Source organism: Capra hircus, chromosome 8, assembly GCF_001704415.2.
Source record: "Capra hircus breed San Clemente chromosome 8, ASM170441v1, whole genome shotgun sequence".
In the NCBI taxonomy this organism is placed as follows: Eukaryota; Metazoa; Chordata; class Mammalia; order Artiodactyla; family Bovidae; genus Capra; species Capra hircus.
In genome coordinates, this window is record NC_030815.1 from 76,848,436 (window position 1) to 76,866,518 (window position 18,083).

The 18,083-nt window shown below is 40.9% G+C and overlaps 1 protein-coding gene across 4 annotated transcripts in view; it reads right to left on the minus strand.

Moving 5' to 3' along the window:
- Positions 1-13,188, minus strand: part of GKAP1 (G kinase anchoring protein 1) — a 98,371-nt gene extending 85,183 nt beyond the window's left edge. For 2 of the 4 annotated variants that reach the window (XM_018052415.1, XM_018052412.1), the window contains exons 1-2: positions 12,867-13,188; positions 12,297-12,431 (exon numbers count right to left, since the gene is read on the minus strand). The gene's annotated coding sequence lies outside the window, so the exon portion shown is untranslated. The remainder of the gene's footprint in view (positions 1-12,296; positions 12,432-12,866) is intronic. The other 2 variants (XM_018052413.1, XM_018052414.1) reach the window with 2 other exon arrangements.

The window sequence follows — 18,083 nt, forward strand, 5'->3', positions numbered from 1 at the left end:
GACACATGCAAAGCCTGAAAATATTCATAACCAACAGAACCACACATCAAGAATTACTGAAGGAGGTTCTCTAAGTTACAGCGAAAATCATCCCAGACAGAAATGTGGCTCTTCACAATAGACAGAATAATACTGGAAATAGTCACTACACTGATTAAGTTCATAAAAGTTTCTTCTATGTAAATGTCCCTAAAGCAAGACTATTACAACAAAAATTATTATATATATATATAAATTATATATGTAAAATTAAAACTATGTAATATATAAATATATAAATTATATATATTAAAACATATTATAACAAAAATAATAGCATATATTATTTTTATAATTATACATGCAAAAATAAAATGTGTTCTCTCAATAGTTTAAAAAAGAGAACTTAAATTCTCTCAACCAAAGGAAACTATTCAAAATCACCTTCTACCGTTATCTTTTAGTTAACTAATCTCAGTGCACCCTTTCAGTTTTTTTTCTTTGATTGTAGCTAATTCACAATGCTGTGCTAGTTTCAAGCATACAGGGAAATGATTCAGTTATTTATATACATGTATATATTTATGCTCAATTATTTAAATAAATAAATAAATATATATATATATATAAAATTTATGGAGCTTCCTAGTGGCTCAGTGCTAAAGAATCCACCTGCCAATGCAGGAGATGCTGGTCCAATCCCCATGTCAGGAAGATCCCCTGGAGAAGGAAATGGCAACCCACTCCAGTTTTCTTGCCTGGGAAATATTGTAAACAGTGCCCAATGTTCACAGCAGCACTATTAACAATAGCCAAGACATGGAAACAACCTAAACGTCCATCAACAGATGAATGGATAAAGAAGATGTATGTGTGTGCATGGTGGTGAAGGTGAAGTCACTCAGTCCTGTCCGACTCTTTGCAACCCGTTGACTGTAGCCCACCAAGCTCCTCTGTCCATGGGATTCTCCAGGCAAGAATACTGAAGTGGGTTGCTATTTCCTCCTCCAGAGGATCTTCCTGACCCAGGGATCGAACCCAGGTCTCCCACATTGCAGGCAGACGCTTTAACTTCTGCACCGTAATCCAAGTCATCTGTTTGTGATATACAAACACAATGGAATAATACTCATCCATAAAAGAGAATGAAATAATGCCACTGTAACAACATGAACCTACATATGATCCCATTACATGAAGTAAATATGACAAAGACAACTATCATATAATATCACTTATATCTGGAAACTAAAAAAATAATACAAATGAATTTCTTTACAAAACAGAAATAGACTCACAGACATAGAAAACGAACTCATTCTTACCACAGGTGATAGAAGGGGTGAGGGGAAGTTTAAATTAGTTTGGGATTAACATTGTCACACTATGATATATAAAACAGGTAAACAACAAGCACCTACTGTATAGCAGAGGGAACTATATTCAATCTGTAAACAATGCTGCTATGAAAACTGGGTGCCTTCATGGATTACAGCTTTGTCATGGTGTAGTGGCTTGCATAACTCAATGAAGCTATGAGCCATGCTGTGCAGGGCTACCCAAGATGGAAGGGTCATAGTGAAAAGTTCTGACAAAATGCGGTCCACTGGAAGAGGATATGGCAAATCATTACTGATTCAAGAAGCCCATGAACAGTATGAAAAGGCAAAAATATATGACACCAGAAGATGAGCCCCGCAGGCCAGAAGGTGCCCAGTACACTACTGGGGAAGAGTGGAGGGCAATTACTAACAGCTCCAGAAAGAATGAAGCAGCTGGGTCAAAGCGGAAACAATGCTCAGGTGTGGATGTATCTGGTGATGAAAGTAAAGTCTGACATTGTAAAGAACAACACTGCATAGGAACCTGGAATGTTAGGTCCATGAATCAAGGTAAATTGGGCATGGTCAAGCAGGAGATGGCAAGAGTGAACATCGACATCTTAGGAAATCAGTGAACTAAAATGGACGGGAATGGGCAAATAAAATTCGGATAACCACTACATCCACTACTGTGGGCAAGAATCCCTTCAGTTCAGTTCAGTCACTCAGTCGTGTCCGACTCTTTGCGACCCCATGAATCGCAGTACACCAGGCCTCCCTGTCCATCACCAAATCCCAGAGTTCATTCAAACTCACATCCATCGAGTCGGTGATGCCAACCAGCCATCTCATCCTCTGTCGTCCCCTTCTCCTCCTGCCCCCAATCCCTCCCAGCATCAGTCTTTTTCAATGAGAACTTTTTGCATGAGGTGGCCAAAGTATTGGAGTTTCAGCTTTAGCATCATTCCTTCCAAAGAAATCCCAGGGCTGATCTCCTTGCAGTCCAAGGGACTCTCAAGAGTCTTCTCCAACACCACAGTTCAAAAGCATCAATTCTTCGGCACTCAACTTTCTTCACAGTCCAACTCTCACATCCATACACGACCACTGGAAAAACCATAGCCTTGACTAGACAGACCTTTGTTGGCAAAGTAATGTCTCTGCTTTTGAATATGCTATCTAGGTTGGTCGTAACTTTCCTTCTAAGGAGTAAGCATCTTTTAATTTCATGGCTGCAGTCACCATCTGCAGTGATTTTGGAGCCCAGAAAAATAAAGTCTGACACTGTTTCCACTGTTTCTCCATCTATTTGCCATGAAGGGATGGGACCAGATGCCATGATCTTCGTTTTCTGAATGTTGAGCTTTCAGCCAACTTTTTTGCTCTCCTCTTTCACTTTCATCAAGAGGCTTTTTAGTTCCTCTTCTCTTTCTGCCATAAGGGTGGTGTCATCTGCATATCTGAGGTGATTGAGATTTCTCCTGGCAATCTTGATTCCAGCTTGTGCTTCTTCCAGCCCAGCGTTTCTCATGATGTACTCTGCAGAGAAATTAAATAAGCAGGGTGACAATATACGGCCTTGACGTACTCCTTTTCCTATTTGGAACCAGTCTGTTGTTCCATGTCCAGTTCTAATTGTTGCTTCCTGACCTGCATATGGGTTTCTCAAGAGGAAGAGTATCCCTCGTCAACAAAAGAATCTGAAATGCGGTACTTGGGTGCAACCTGATAAACAACAGAGTGATCGCAAATCATTTCCAAGGCAAACCACACATATTCACCCTATGATATATAAAACAGGTAAACAACAAGCACCTACTGTATAGCAGAGGGAATTATATTCAACTTGTAAACAACGCTGCTATGAAAACAGCATGGCTTATAGCTTCACTGAGTTATGCAAGCCAGTATGCCATGATAAAGCTGTAATCCATGAAGCCACCCAGTTACAGTAGGTGCTTGTTGTTTACCTGTTTTATATATCAAAGTGTTAATATGTTAATCCCAAACTAATTTAACCTTCCCCTCACCCATTCTATCAACATTACAGTAATACAAGTCTATTCCCCAACCACTGATGCCAAAGAAGTTGAAGTTGACCAGTTCTATGAAGACTATAAGATCTTCTAGAATTAATACCAAAAAAGATGAAAGATGTCCTTTTCATCATTGGGATCAGAAGACAAAAGTAGGAAGTCAACAGATATCCGGAATAACAATCAAGTTTGGTCTTGGAGTACAAAATGAAGCAGGACAAAGGCCAACAGAGTTTTGTTAAGAGAAGATGCTGGTCACAGCAACCCCCCTTTTCCAACCCAAGGGATTTCTCTTCACATGGACATCATCAGATAGATAATAATGAAAACAGACTGAATACGTTTTCTTTGCAGCCAAAGATGGAGAAGCTCTATACAGTCAGTGAAAACAAGACCTGGAGCTGGCTGTGGCTCAGATCAAATTTCAGGCTTAAAATGAAGCAAGTAGGGAAAACCACCAGGCCATTCAGGTATGACCTAAATCAAATCCCTTATAACGACACAATGGAGGTGATGAATAGATTTAAGGGATTAGATCTGGTAGAGACAGTGACTGAAGAACAATGGACAGAGGTTCAGTAGGCCGTGACCCAAAACCATCCCAAACAAAAAGAAGCGTAAGAAGGCAGGGTGGTTGTCTCAGGAGGCCTTACAAATGACTCAGGAAAGAAGAGAAGCAAAAAGCAAGGGAGGAAGGGGAAGATATCCAAATGAATGCAGAGTTACAGAGAACAGCAAGGAAAGGTAAGAAGGCCTTCCTAAGTGAACAATGCAAAGAAACAGAGGAAAACGATAGAAGGGAAAGACTAGAGATATCAAGAAAATTCCTTCTTTCGCTTCCAGAAAACTGAATATACCAAGGGAACATTTCATGCCAAGATGGCCACAATAAAGGACAGAAATAGTATGGACCTACCAGAAACAGAAGATATTAAAAAGAAGTGGCAAGAATACACAGAAGAACTATACAAAAAAGATCTTCATAAGCCAGATAACCACAACGGTGTGATCACTCACCCAGAGCCAGACATTTTGGAGTGTGAAGTCAAGTGGGCCTTAGAAAGCACCACTACGAACAAAGCTAGTGGAGGTGTTGGAATTCCACCTGAGCTTTTTCAAATCCTAAAAGATGATGCTGTGAAAGTGCTGCACTCAATTACGCCACCAAATTTGGAAAATTCAGCAGTGGCCAGGACTGGAAAAGGTCAGTTTTCATTCCAATCCCAAAGAAAGGCAGTGCCAAAGAATGTTCAAACTACCGCACAATTGCACTCATTTCATATGCTAGCAAAGTAATGCTCAAAATTCTCCAAGCCAGGCTTTAGCAATACGTGAACCATGAACTTTCAGATGTTCAAGCTGGATTTAGAAAAGGCAGAGGAACCAGAGATCAAATTGCCAACATCCGATGGATCATAGAAAATGCCAGAGAATTCCAGGAAAACATCTGCTTTTGCTTCACTGACTACACTAAAGCCTTTAACTGTGTGAAATTAAAAGACACTTACTCCTTGGAAGAAAAGTTATGACCAACCTAGATAGCATATTGAAAAGCAGAGACATTACTTTGCCAACAAAGGTCCGTCTAGTCAAGGCTATGGTTTTTCCAGTGGTCATGTATGGATGTGAGAGTTGGACTGTGAAGAAAGCTGAGTGCCGAAGAATTGATGCTTTTGAACTGTGGTGTTGGAGAAGACTCTTGAGAGTCCCTTGGACAGCAAGGAGATCAAATCAGTCAATCCTAAAGGATGCCACCCCTGAATATTCTTTTGAAGGACTCCTGCTGAACCTGAAACTCCGATACTCTGGCCACCTGATGTGAAGAGCTGACTCACTGGAAAGACCCTGATGCTGGGAAAGACTGAAGGCAAAAGAGGAAAGGGGTAGCAGAGGATGATATGGTTAGATAGCAGCAATGGACATGAGTTAGCATCAATGGACTGACCCAATGGTCATGAGTTTGAGCAAACTCTGCGAGACAGTGGAAGACAAAGGAGCCTGGATTGCTGCAGTCCATGGGGTTGCAAACAATCAGACATGACTCAGCAACTGAACACAACAACAAATTAACACTGGGGTACACATATCTTTCTGAATTAAAGTTTTCTCTGGATAAATGCCCAGGTTGGGATTGCTGGATCATATAGTAGTAACTCTGTTTTTAGTTTTTTAAGGAGCCTCCGTACTGTTCTCCACCGTGGCTGCACCAATTCCTATTCCCACCAACAGCATAAAAGTGTTCTTTTTCTCCACACCTTCTCCAGCATTTATTATTTGTAGATTTTTTTTTAGATGACAGTCATTCTGACTGGTGTGAAATGATACCTCATTGCAGTTTTGGTCTGCATTTCCCTAATAACTAGGCACATCTTTTCATGTGCCTGTAGGCCACCTGTATGTTGTCTTTGAAGAAATGTCCATTTAGGTCTTCTGCCTATTTTCTGATTGGGTTGCCTTTTTGATATCAAGCTGTATTAGCTCTTTATGTATTTTAGAAATTAATCCCTTATTGGTACCTTTCAGCTTTTAAAGAAATTTTTAAACTTATGATATCAAAGGTCCTCTAATAAAAGAATATATATATATATAAAATTGAGTCATTTTATTTACACTAGAAACACAACACTGTAAATCAACTAGACAACAAAATTTTTTTTAAAAAAGGTCCTCTAGTAATATCTAACCCAAATCCTTTGGCTTTACAGATGAGACAACTGGTACTTAGACTGGTTAAGCCATTCTGCAACTTACTGTCAAAGTCAGGACCAGAAATTAGATTTGCTTACATTCTGAAATTTCTAAGAAGCCTTGTAACTACTAGAAGGCTTAAGTACTCTCAGTTCAAAATAAACAGATTTTCTTAATTGTGAAATTCATAAATGTTTTACTTTGAAATGTATTGAATATATAACTGAATAAAATATTAAGTTTAAAAAAACTAAAGGAACACTTCAAGTAACCAGTACTGAGATTAATGAAATGTTAACCTACCATATGGGTCTCCCCAATAGCATCCCCCTAACACCCAACCTGTTCAAAGATAATTTATTATCCTGATTTGTGTGTTATTTATTCCTTATTCTTTATAGTTTTATCATGTCTGCCTTGAGCCACAGTGCTCACACCTAAACGACTACTGTTATTTCCACAATATCCTACTGCTTACCCAGGACATCCTACTTATTCATTGCAGAAGGAGACTGTTTAAAAGTGTGAATACCAGGAGGTAAGGATCATTAAGGTACATTTTGAAAGCTAACCACACACTATGGTTATCATGTTTTCACCCCCCAGGAGGAAACAAAAATGACAAGCATATATTCAATGTTTTATCTTAACCTAACAATCGAGAAATTATTTAGAAATTTTTCAGTTTTTTGTTAAACAAAAAAATCAAAAGAAAAGGGAAAATCAAAAGAAGAGCTGATATTTGAAGATGCCATCTAATAGTTACAAAACCAAAGTATTTTTATTATAATATCATGTTAATACCTATTGTTCCTATGCCCAGAAATAAATGAATTAAGATAAAATACCACAACATACAGAGATGACATTACACCAACAAAATTAAGACATATTTTTAGGCTTAACTCTTTCCCACAAACATGAGAATTAAGGCTTTGTAAGTTATTAAAAGGGAGAAAAATACTACAAAATGAAAAGAAATTTTCAGACTCAAAAATATTATAGAAAACATTAATTCTGCTTCCACTTCAACATGCCATGTTAAAATCCTGTTAAGTTTTAGTAGTTCTGACCCATTTTAGGTTCACTAATCCTACACAGTTGTTCTACAACTACCGTATTTAATTTTAACTCTTGCAACTATAAATTGCATATGATAGCTATTCAAAAATATTCACTGCCCCTCCCTGAAAAAGAATTATGTATCACTCTCATGTTGAATGCAGACATGGCCAATGTGACTTCCCAGTGAAATGTAAGCTTTAAAAGCCAGAGCATGGTGAGCCATGTTTTTTCTCTGCTTCTGTTACTGCAGAAGCATATGCTGAGATGAAGTCTCCATCAGTCAAGTCTGATGGAGTCTGAAACTACAGTGAAAAAAAATCTCCTTACTAACCTGTAATGGATATGTAGCTTGAGTAGGAAAGCAACTTTGCTGCTTTAAGCTGCTGAGGTTTTCAGGTTGTCACTGCAATATTATCTAACCTTATCATCACTAATAGCTTACACAAGTACACTTCCTCTTCAATTTAGGACTGATACCAAAACTGAATTTCATTTCTGGATTGTCCTGCATGAGTGAAATGTTCACAGACATTCTAAACATCTCTTACAAGCTCACAGAAATTGTTTTTCTTTGAAATGAAAAGAAAAAAGTTTTTGGCCCTGGGAATTTGCGGTTGAGCCACTGAAAAGAGTCAAAGACCTAAAGATTTTATCTAACACACTACATGAGGAAAACACCAATCTACCTGAAACCCAAGAATCACAGTAGTGACTATGTCTTAAATAGTGGACACACGTGACAAGCAACAAATGTTTCCTGAATAAATGAGAAGAAATAATAAAAGTGAAAAGAAAGCATTAGAATACATCGTGTTAACTAAGAATCAGTGATAAACACTCAAAATAACTTATTCTGATTAGGCAGCTACCTATGCTACACCTTAGCAACCCATGTGCTTAACTAATGAAAGGTAGATAGAAAGGGGGAAATGTTCACCTGCAATGATCCCTTGTTTGGTCAGGGGCTACAGGTGGGATAAGAGAAGAGTGGTAGCTACCTGTACTAGACTTTATATAATCGTAAAATTAAAGACAAAAAATAGCTCTACTTAGCAGCTGAGGAGTAGAGAGACGGGACAACTGGAAGGGCTCATCAACTGTATCATATGTTCTACTTTAAAAACAAAAGTGATAAACAGACAACACATCAACTCCCTCATTAGTCATGAGAGGAATCCATATATCAAAAATGTATATAACATACACTAACCAATACTTCACAAGTGGGAAGAGGGGTGAAATGTAAACTTTAAATGAAAGAAGGAAATAAAAATAATCCCCAGTTTGTAAACATGTTAGTTGTTTGCTAAGTCACTTCAGTCATGTCTGACTCTGTGCGACCCCACAGACAGCAGCCCACCAAGCTCCCCCGTCCCTGGGATCATCCAGGCAAGAACATTGGAGTGGGTTGCCATTTCCTTCTCCAATGCATGAAAGTGAAAAGAGAAAGAGAAGTCGCTCAGTCGTGTCCAACTCTTAGCGACCCCATGGACTGCAGCCTACCAGGCTCCTCTGTCCATGGGATTTTCCAGGCAAAAGTACTGGAGTGGGGCGCCATGAGATGCATGGGGCTACCCATGATGCCTATCTTCCTTTCTATAGTTTTCATTATTTTCCCAAATAGTCTACAGTGACTTTCTATAAGAAAAAAAAAAATCTCATCTTGAAAAGGGAAAATGGCTATCTATACCCAAATTCAAACAGGAAAACATAATATAATCAATGCAATATTGATTTTTCTGCCCTGTGTCAAAACTTAGAAAGGGCAACTACAGGTCAGAATTAACAATGACATGCCTCAGGTCCCTTATGTTAGTGACTGAGAAGACAAATGACAGAAAGCAATTGTTAAAGACTGATTATGTTTTTAAGAGAACACTGCCTTCATTAACAAATTTTTCTGAATTTACAAAAAAAAAAAATCATGTCATATAATCCAGGAACTCATTTGAAACTACTTTTTAAAAATCTTAAAGAGAAAAAGAGACAAATAAGCAGACCACAAAAACATTAGACTTTTAAAGACACTATTTCAGGGAAAGGGCTAGGGTCAATACTCTTGTGAGGGTAGGGTTAGCGGTCTTGTGTCCTACACGTCTGCATCTCCACCTACAGTCATATCAAAGAGACACTTAGGTAAACAGATGCAAAAGGAGCTCTTCTCCCTCCACCATTTTCCCGTTCTTTCTCTGTCACATGGTCTTTAAAATCTACGTAATCAAATGCTCAGATATTTATATACATACACTTAAATAACATGGAGATAATTAAAGTACACAAAACAAAAATACAGTACACATGCACTAAGTTACCTACATTGGTCAGTCTATGAATGTAATGGCTGGTGTTCTATGTTAAACAGTTACACATTACTAAAATACTACACAAATCAGTTTTTTTGGTCCAGAAATATAATATCATTTTCTGTTTATCCCTCTTCCTATTAAGTTTTCTTTTAAAAATAATGTCAAGGCTAATTTAAATAGTTGAAGGAAGACAAAAGTTCACAAGATAACTTGAAAACAAATGCACAATAAGTTTACAAATATAAACATGCAGGCAACTCATCACATGAAGTGCAATATTTTATACTTTCTTAATGAACACCATTAGTAAAAACTATTCCTCTATACTTGAAATTGCAGTAATATCAAATGACAGGGAAGTCTCCACTTTATACTCAGTACTAGAAAAAAATTACTTATTATTAATATTAGAATTTTCAAATTCTAATATTAGGATTATCTAGAATTAGGATTTTCAAAAGCAACTGTCCTTCCTCAGACATTGTATTCCACCAAAACAATTACTTAGGACTTCCTTGGTGGCACAGTAGATAAGAATCTGTCTGCCAACACAGGACACACGGGTTCAATCCCTGGTCTGGGAAGACTGCACATGCCATATAGCAGCTAAGCCAGTGCACCACAACTACTGAGCTGGAGCACCTAGAGCCCCTGCTCCACGACAAAAGAAGCCACCACAATGAGAAGCCTGTGAACTGCAACTAGAGAGCAGCCCCCGCTCACCAAACCAGAGAAAGCCTGTGCACAACAATGAAGACCTAGCATAGCCAAAAATAAATAAACAACAACAACAAAACTATTTAAAACTTCCTGACCACACATTTAATTTTACTTGTTTATAGCTTTTTGCTATGAATTTTGCCTAAAATGTTCTATATCTCTTCCACTTACAACCTGTATTGGGTTAGCCACAAAGTTTTTTTCTGTGGTTTTTCCATAAGATCTTACAGAAAAACCTAAAGGAACTTTTTGGCCTACCCAGTATTTGTTCCTCAAACTCTTGCTCAGGTGCTAGCATCTCTAAAATGCTTCTTCTAACCTGCCTGTTTAATCGTTTCCTCCTCTGCAATATTTCTGTACTTTATATTTACATTTATTACTGGATAGATTTAATTAAAATTATGTTTATTGTGCCCAGCTCTTTATAATTCTGATTTCAACATCCTGAAAGGCAAGGGCCTCTTCTTTCCATCCCCAACAAAATCACAGGACCTGGCACACAAAAGATATGTTTATTGAATTTGGTTTTTTAAAAAATATTTACATTCCCCAAGTACACAGGTATCTACACATTCAAAGACCTGCTCTAAAATAGAATGTAGCAAAATGCAAAGTGCACTAGAGATAATCCTCAATTCCCAAAATGCAAATGTGAGTTAATAGTGGTTATTAGCAGTTCAAAGTTGCAAGTGCCATTCTACTAACTCATCATCACAACTAATTTTGTTTAGAAGGTATATTTATTCAGGAAACAGAACTGGTTTTAAAGCATTAATTTAAAAGAACTAGAATACACCAGGAGCTTAAGTAAATACGTTTTTTAAATGAATAGCCTAAACTTCAAGAAGCAGGTTTTATAAACGGCTGAGCCTCTTGGGTTCCTCTACCAAAGTTCTGAGAAGTGCCACTATGATATTATTCTTCTTGACTATGATCATTCTAGGGTCAAGAAAGATGGTAGCAGTAGCCATCCTTCAGTCCAGGGAACCATAATTAGGGCACTTCAAAACTGATATATGTATACGTTCCTCAATCAAGAACAACCAAAGATATCCTTTTTATAAAAACGATAGTGATCTTCCACTAACATAACCAACCAGTAAGCCTGGTGAAAAAAGAAATGAATACAGTGTGGTCTCATTGAAAAGTAGCTTAGATTTTAAAAAACAAAAGCCATAAAATGAAATGGCACTGAGTATGAGTGACTTAATATCTGGTGAAAATTTTTTATTGTATTTTTTTCATGTTCTGTTCCTCAAATAAGGCAACTACACAATATCTTTCATTTTGGCGTCTTATAAACTAAGGTTCACGACCAGTAAGTGCCAGGAACATACCCAAACTATGCTTTCAACGAACTTAATACAAACAGACATTTCTTTCCTTCATAGTTCAATACTGTCTCCCATCTCTAACCTTAAGCATCTAATTTCTGTGGATTGAAACACCTAAGCAAAAAGTCCACGCAGGTACTGAGGAACTAAGGGATTCTCCCATGAATAAAGCACACGTAGTTTCATTAGTCCCAATGATCTCTTCCTGCTCAACTTCTGAATTCTTCACTCTTTACAAAGTGAAGCCACCTGATTGATGTCTTACAGCTAAGTTTGTTGTTAACAAATAGGACATCATCTTCCGTAAATCAGGATCTGACTAATGCGAGCTTATGTGTTATGAACTTCTTGAGAAAAAAAAAAATTCTGTATTTCTATAGATTTTTTATATTTTTAATTGCCACGAAGTTTAATATTCGTATAGCTGGCAAGTCGAATTTATTAAACTGACGATTCAGGTTACACTTACAAGCACGTTTACTATGTAAAGAAGCAGACAATAATGAAAAGTGTAGAGAATATTTCCGTGGCTGTCCAGTAGAGGAAAGACGATTTTTCTCATTACTGCTTCTAAGGAAAGCCATAGCACTTACTCAGTTGGAGACTCTAGGTAAAGTTAAAAATGAAAAATCTAAAAGAAGTTGGAGAGAAAACACAATTTAATAAGCCATTTACTGTTCAATATCGACCAAGACCCCTAAGAGTTAGAGATGACAAAATTTCTGGAAGACTGCTTATTACAAACAGTAACTGCAAAAAAAAAAAAAAAAATTCAAAACTCTTCTCTTTTTTCAATAGCTAGCGGGAGACGGAGGAGCACTTTATTCAAGAAGTAATTTACTATACCTCATGCATGAACGAAAGCCAAATTTCACCCATAGGCTGTTAACCGATGTTCCCAAACTTACTCTCGCAAAGTACAAACGAGAAAGAAACAGGGCTGGGAGAGACCGAACTCTGGCAAAGAAGCGGTTTCAAAACCTGCAACGGAGAAAAACAGCGAGTCGGGTTGTTGCTCCAGAAATTTCTGAGCGCCTGGCTTCCCGGGAGGGAGAGCGATGCCCGCGGCGGGGAGGGGGCGGCGGCACCTGTCACTCGGCGGCCCCGCGACCGCGGTCGCCCCCTGGCCCGGCCCCCGCGGGGTCTCGGGAGGCGCAGGCACCGCCGGTGCGCCCGGGCCTGGGGTCGGCGCGGGTCTCTCTCCGCCGCCCCCGAGCTGGGCGCCTAGGGCCTTCCTGAGGAGCGGCCCTCCCGCGCACTCTGCCCAGTGGCTCCGGCCAGCGGGGCCCGTCGCCTCAAGCCGAGTCCCCAACTGCCGAGCCGAGGCGCCCGGAGCGGCGCGGCCGGGCCGCCACCACTGCCTCAGGGACGCCGGAGCTGACCCCCCGTGAGGCGGCCCGCCCTTCGCGTACTCACCGGGCCTCCCCCGCCGCCGGCCCGGTCCTCCTCTCCCTCCTCCCCCCGCCGCCGCCACCGCCGCTCCGCGGCTCCCGGGGCGGCCGCACTGGGCGTTGGGACTGCGCTGGGTCAAGTGTCGGGGGCAGGGGCGGGCTCGCACCGAGCAGGGGTCGCGCGGCGGCCCCGCGAGCGGGCGCCGAGCACTAACGGGCCCCGGGGCGTCGCGCCGGGCGGACGGCGGCAGGGAGCGCGTCTGCGGGCCGCGGTGAGGGGCGGAGAGAGCGCGGCCGTGAGCCGAGGGCGGGAGGGAAGTCCCGGCTGAGGGGGCGGCGTGAGAGCCGCGGGGCGGAGCAGGGGAGGGGCCTGGCGCGCCCGCCGCCGCGCGCTGGGGTTTGTTTATTTTCTCGGTTGGTTGCGGCGCTGGCGCGTGGGTAGAGGTTCTCCGGTGACGTGAGCGCCCAGAGTTGGGGGAAAGGACCAGAACCACCTGCTGGAGACGGGGAGCTACGGGGGCCGGGCAGGGTCCAAACGTCTCACGTAGGCGGCGGCGCCGCGGTCTTCTGGGTTACCGGGAAGGGGAGAGTTTTCCCGGAGTGAGTGGGAAGGAGGGAGGTCTCCCGAGAGAATAGGACTCCAGGCCGCTCCCCCGCAGGTCGGCGGCTTCACCTGCATCGCGGAGAACTGAGAGCCCTGCCGTGGAAGGAGGCCCGGGGAACATGGGGGCCCGAATTCCCAGCCTTTCGGGGGCCCGACCTCCGGTCGGTTAAGTAGGGATGGTCCTGCAAACAAGATTTGAATAGAAAGGCTGCATCAGCTCTCTGCAAGGAAAATAACGAACATGGATTAGTTAGTTCTCTGTAGAGTTATCTCCCTTAGTGTTCCATCAAGTAGTAGGATTCCCGTTGTCCAAGCCAAGTTAAGCGACTTAGCCAAAGCCTCACGTCTAATAAATGGCATAGCAGGAACCCAACTGTCCTGACTTCGTATTCTCTGCTGCTTACCGTGGCACACGTTATCTTCCTAAATCACTTTGATTTCAACTAATAGTAGACGCCCCCATAGGTAAGACGCTGCAGAATTACAGAGGGAAGTTGAAGATGTTATCCTTGCCTTCAGAATAAGGGATAAAACAGTTATACTAAAAGATAAATCATGATAGGTGCCACGAGAAAAATACAGAGTACTGCAGAATATCAGGGAACTGCTCAGACCTCTCTGGGAATGAGGAAAGAAAGGCAGTAAGGAGGAAAAGGCATTTGGGATTGACCTTGAAGGAGATAGGGATGGTTTTACAACAAGAAGAGATAGCATGAGAACATATGTGAAGGTGAATCAGTGAAAGTCATGTTAAGAAAAAGCAAATGGTAACATTCTAGGGCATGTTGAGAAGTGGCAGACAGCGAGGAGAATGGGGCCTGGAATGCTAAGTGTAAGAATTTGTCTTTAAAACATTACTTAGTTTTTGTGGTTTAAAAGATTGGAGGTTTACAGCAGGGACCTACTGTGTAGCACATGAAACTCTACTTAATGTTATGTGACAGCCTGGAGGGGAGCGGGGTTTGGGAAAGAGTGGATACATGTACATATATATGGCTGAATCCCTTCCTTGTTCACCTGAAAGTATCACAACATTGTTAATCGGCTATACCCCAATACAAAATAATAAAAGATTGGAGGTTTAAAAGCTTTGCTTTTCTTTCACCTCTCTGTAACTGGATACAGAAATTAGAGGTGGGAAAATGGTCAGATAAACTTGCAATAGGCCAGGTAAAAGGTATTGATAAATCTGGACTAAAAGGTAAAGGCAGGAGAAATTTTAAAAGAGCTTGGCTAAAAGGTAATGTGGAACAGAATCTACAGAATTTGACAATTGATTCATTGGTTTTCCAGTAAGAGGGGATAGCATAACATGCATGAAGGAGGAAGAGAAAAATAAAAGATATTGGAGGGTTTGTGTTTGGAGATAATTATAGAAGATAGAAAAAAGACAATTATCAGTAGGAACAGGAACTACTTTTTGAGAGATCAGTTTAGACTTGGGCATTTAAAGGTCTGAAAGGTTGTGGAGTCAGTCAAATAGAAGTAGACAACTAAGAAGTTGGACGTAATTTTTTGAAGTAAGGGAAAGAGGGTTGAACTAGAAGATAGTTTGGAAAGTTCAGCCTAGCAGTGATAACACTGTGAGAGAAGAGAACAAAGGACAGAATCTTGGAGAACATCATCTTTAGAACCTTGTGGTCAATGGCCCAGCAGCACTGGCATCACCAGGAGGTTTGTTGGAAAGGTGGAATCTCAGACCTGCTGAATCGGGTCTTTGATTTAACAAGAACCCCAAGTGATTGTATCACCTTGAAGTTTAAGAAGCTCAGACCTAGACGAGAAAAGCCAACAAATAAAGAAGGGATTTCATCTAGATAGAGAAGTCAACGAAGAAAGAGAGGAGGAAGTGGGAGGAGAACCAGAGTAACACAGAATCACCAAAGCAAGATACATTGGAGTTTCACAAAGACAGGGTTAGGAAGGAGTGTTGATCCCAACATCCAAAACCACAGAGGTCAAAAAAGCACCAGGAAAGAAGGTATGTTTGAATTTGTGATTAGGTGATGTAGTCATTATGACCATGTTGTTCTCACTGAAAGCTTAGACACTGCCCCTTTGGGAACAGCCTGGAAATATAATCCCTCCAGTCTCCATATGTATGGGACATCCTGAAGTAGGCTTGTGGATCTGATAGCTGGACAAAGCAGACATTCTTTTCTAGTTGCTTCTATTTTCTCAGTGAAATAAGAAACAACATCATTTTAGGGGACTGCCATTTGTTCATCACAGTGTATTCTCTCATTCTTCCTGGGCACAGAGACGTTTTTCTCAGACTTTCTTTCAGTTGTGAGTGAAGTGAAGTCGCTCAGTCGTGTCCGACTCTTTGCGACCCCGTGGACTCCCCCGTCCATGGGGTTCTCCAGGCAAGAATACTGGAGTAGGTTGCCATTTCCTTCTCTCAGTTGGGTATGGTCAAATGTGAAGTTATTGCTACTGGAATGTGAGCAGAGATGATGTGGGCTACTTCCAGGCCACTATGCCTCCTTCATTTGTTTTTTTCCTTCCTGCCAGCTAGATTATGCAAATGACTACAAGACCCTGGGATTGGGCAGACAGTAAGAAAGAAGGTGTAGAGATGAAGAAGAAGGGAATTGAGAGAAGCATGGTAAGGTTTCAGGCACTACTAAGGGCCCACATGAATTTGTAATGAGATCAGTCAGTATAGCGAGACCTTCCCAGGTGACTTAGACAGTAAAGAATCTGCCTATGGTGCAGGAGACCCAGGGTTGATCCCTGGGTCAGGAAGATACCCTGGAGAAGGGAATGGCTACCAATCCAGTATTCTTGCCTGGAGAATTCCATGGACAGAGGAGCCTGGTGGGCTACAGTCATGAAATATGTCAGTATGATTGCACATTTTTCTCCAGCCAGATTCGGTTGCTCATGTGCAGGCACTGAGTAGGCAATCTGATTACCCAGGCCTGAGATTTGGTCAGGCAAGTATGATGGGGAGAAATGGGCAAAGGGTAGTTGAAGGTAGATGCAAAGGAGCCATTCCGATTTCAGACATGGTAAGAAGGAAGGATTTGAGACGGAAAGGTGGAGAACTGAGAGCCATGGGGAACTGTGAAAAGGTGGGAGAGTGAGTGGAATGTGTTGAATAATTGCTGGAGTTTAGGTACCTTAGAGAACGACCTGAAAAAAAGAAGAGATGGGTTGGAGAGTAGCTGGCTTGAAATTAAAATTAGAAGTAATGACAAGGTATAGGGAATGACCATAAGAGTGGGTACCTGAGATGCAGAGGGCAAAGATCATTCCAAGAGAGGTCAAGGAATTGAGAGGCAGTAAGGATTTGAAAGATATACCTTGTCCTAAAATCTACAAAGATTGAAGAGCTGAATTCTCTGAGTTAGGGTGTTCAAGGCTATCAGTGCTTTAAGATATTAAACTCTGGCAGTTATGTTTCATTTACCCAAGTGTTTTAGTGTTGTGTTACTAATGTGGGATTTGTAATTGCTTCTCTTTGACCCCTTAGATTACAGACGGTAACTGCTTTCTTTAATAGGAAAGGCCCATCTGTCTGTATTATAAAACAAGCACATGCCAGGATTCCCAGTTTAAATGACTCTGCTTTAGAATTTGTCATAAATTACTCTCTTCTACCTCCAACATATATCTTCAAATAGACACTTCAAAAGTGATGCTAGTCTGGCCACAACAAATAATATGCTGTAAATACTCAACGTCTGTGAGAAAAACCTCAGCTATAGCTTAAGTTACCAATAAGTATGGATTGACTAGAGACCTGACAAGTTGAAAATAAGATTTCCTGTAGTTTAGACATGATGCACCACATTGTATAGCGTAGGTGCACTGGAGTCAGACTGCTAGGTGTTGAATCACAGAATCCATCTCAGGGTTATTGTGAAGATAAAATATATACATACACATATATATATATATATATATATATTACAAATAAGCATTTAAAAGATGGTTTAGGGATTTCCCTGGTGGTCTAGTGGTTAAGACTCCATGCTTCCAATGCAGGGGGCACAGATGTGATCCCTGATTAGGGAACTAGGATCCTGCATGCTGTACAGCACAGGCAAAACTTTTTTTTTAAAAAAGGGCCATTTAGCACATATTAAGCATTCAATAAAATTTAGGTGTATTATTATACTTATATCTAAGTTTTATAGAACTGCCTATAGTCATACTGAAATACCAGACCACCTGACCTGCCTCTTGAGAAATCTGTATGCAGGTCAGAAAGCAACAGTTAGAACTGGACATGGAACAACAGACTGGTTCCAAATAGGAACAGGAGTACGTCAAGGCTGTACATTGTCACCCTGCTTATTTAACTTCTATGCAGAGTACATCATGAGAAACGCTGGACTGGAAGAAACACAAGCTGGAATCAAGATTGCCAGGAGAAATATCAATAACCTCAGATATGCAGATGACACCACCCTTATGGCAGGAAGTGAAGAGGCACTAAAAAGCCTCTTGATAATAGTGAAAGAGGAGAGCGAAAAAGTTGGCTTAAAGCTCAACATTCAGAAAATGAAGATCATGGCATCTGGTCCCATCACTTCATGGGAAATAGATGGGGAAACAGTGGAAACAGTGTCAGACTTTATTTTTGGGGGCTCCAAAATCACTGCAGATGGTGACTGCAGCCATGAAATT